General features: G+C 40.4%; 1 non-coding gene across 1 annotated transcript; it reads left to right on the top strand.

Annotated features, from left to right (window-relative positions):
- The first annotated feature begins 1,388 nt into the window (after positions 1–1,388).
- On the top strand, positions 1,389–1,492 carry LOC133046882 (U6 spliceosomal RNA). The gene has a single exon (XR_009690585.1). It is a non-coding gene; the product is annotated as a U6 spliceosomal RNA (small nuclear RNA).
- The last annotated feature ends 674 nt before the right edge of the window (positions 1,493–2,166 follow it).

Genomic DNA, 2,166 nt, shown 5'->3' with positions numbered 1-2,166 from the left:
ATAGGTAATGCAATTCCTGCACCCGCTAGCTGACAGTGGACGATTATGGATTTTTCTCCTTAGCCCTCCACGCCTCCCACTCCAAAGACACCAGCCCCCATCACCTGACTTCCCTGTCAGGAAGGCAGCATGGCATTGCAGGGTTCCGTGAAATACTGTCAGATGATGGGGAAAAATAAAAATCTTAAAAAAAAAAAAGGAAAAGAAAGAATCACAGCATCCCCCGGTAGAGCTCCAGCTAATGACCACTGCTTCCACTGGCTGGCGGTGATGACAGCTTTTGCTAAATGATAATGGCATGCCTGCTGTTGAGTTTGCCCACTTACGTTATTTCTCTTGACATGGTTCTGGGGAAGGCCTAATTTTTTTGACATTTGACCATGCAAATTTGAGTCCTGATACATTATTCTGCATTTACATCCTCCCAGTGTTGCTGTTTAAAATGTGCTACAAGCTCCAGGAGTTCAGCTAATAAAGGCCACAGAATGAAAGAAGTTAAATATGAATGCAAGCGGAGACCTAATGAAGGGCCGGCGTGCACGTCTCAGAGATGACCTTCTCCAGACGCGCGCGTGGAAAATCCTTTTTAAAGCACATGGTAAGGAATGTAGCACCTGTTTTTGTTGTTGTTGTTGTTGTTTTGGCTTTTTTTCCCTTGGATAATTTTTTTAAAAATTAAATACATACCAATGGAGAGCAAAAAAGACTTATATTTTACATGGGAGTTTCTTCCACTCAGCTTAGGAGTTACCATATTACTATCAACTTTCCAGGTGCTATGCACTTCTCAAACTCTGAAACATGCTTCTGCAGGAAGCTGATCCTGATGAACTCAGGGCTGTGCAGACCCCACATTCAATGAGCACTTTCACGTCATCAAAATGCCATGCCTGTCGGATCAAAGAAAATCCTTCCATATCACAGATTTCTGTAGGTTTGGGAGTAAGTCACACTTGAGATTATATTTTTCTTTGCTCCTGACAAATTTGGAACTGGAAATAAAAATGAGGACAATTTTTTAAATAGTCGAAAATGGTGGTAACTATACCAAATTGACATAAGAACTACTAAAAATAAACCACTAATCATAATAATGATAAAAAGCATTTGCAAATTTGTTACATACATCAAAATTAATACAGGTATTTAAAAAAACAGCCTTTTATTTTGCTGTGTTAGCTGAAAGAAAAAATTTGTTTCTTTTGAATTGCCCATCTTTATATTTTATTTAATAAGAGTTCAGTTCACTAAATTGGAATTTATTTCTTCATACATTTTGAGGTGCTTTACTGTATATAAGCCCCACTGTGGTTAAATGTGTTTAAATAAGTCATTTAATAAAGAGGAATAATTGAGCTGTAGGTTTGATAAGTATTGAGAATATTTCGGTGCTTGCCTCTGCAGCACATGCCCTAAAACTGGAATTATACAGAGGTTAGCATCACCCCTGTGCAAGGATGACACGAACATTTGTACTGCTCTCCATAGTTTTTATAACAAAAAAAGAAGCAGACTCACAGATACGGAGAAGAAATTAGGTGTTACCAGTGGGGCGGGGGGGAGATATGACAGGGGAGGAGAGTAAGAAGTCCAACTACTGTGTATAAGATAATATGGTACACCTATAGCTTATATAGCATTGTAAGACTGGAAACTATAAAACTCCTAGAGGAGAACATAGGCAAAACACTCTCTGGGCAAAACACTCATGGGGTCACAAAGAGTCAGAAACAATTTGACTTTCACCTCTGGTAATAAGAATCTTGTGCAGTAAGAAGGAGTGATTAGACAAAGAAAGTAAAGTACTAAAGACTCTTTGCTTTATAGAAACATTCTTATTACCAAGAGGTTAAGTCATGTACTCGAAATCAAAGTCAGAAGATGTAACTGTCGACCTGACTTCCAGGAACGGACTGTCTTCCTCAGAGGCTGCAGGGGTGCATGCCCTCACGTTCCATGCTGTTCCTGAATTGTCAGTGTCCCTGGGCAGGAGGCTTCCTAATGCCCACTTCTCTCTGCTCAGTGTCCTGGGAGGTAAGAGACAGAGACGAGATCCAAGCTCCACGTAGCAGCCTTGCGTTCCGCTTTCTCCTGTTCTCACGAGATATCCTCTACCTGGTTATTCCAGCAACCATGGCTTCAAAAACACCAAGCAGGGGGGTCTAA

Source organism: Dama dama, chromosome 25, assembly GCF_033118175.1.
Source record: "Dama dama isolate Ldn47 chromosome 25, ASM3311817v1, whole genome shotgun sequence".
Taxonomy (NCBI): domain Eukaryota; kingdom Metazoa; phylum Chordata; class Mammalia; order Artiodactyla; family Cervidae; genus Dama; species Dama dama.
Note: the sequence above shows the minus strand (reverse complement) of the source record. Positions and strands in the feature narration are given on the sequence as shown.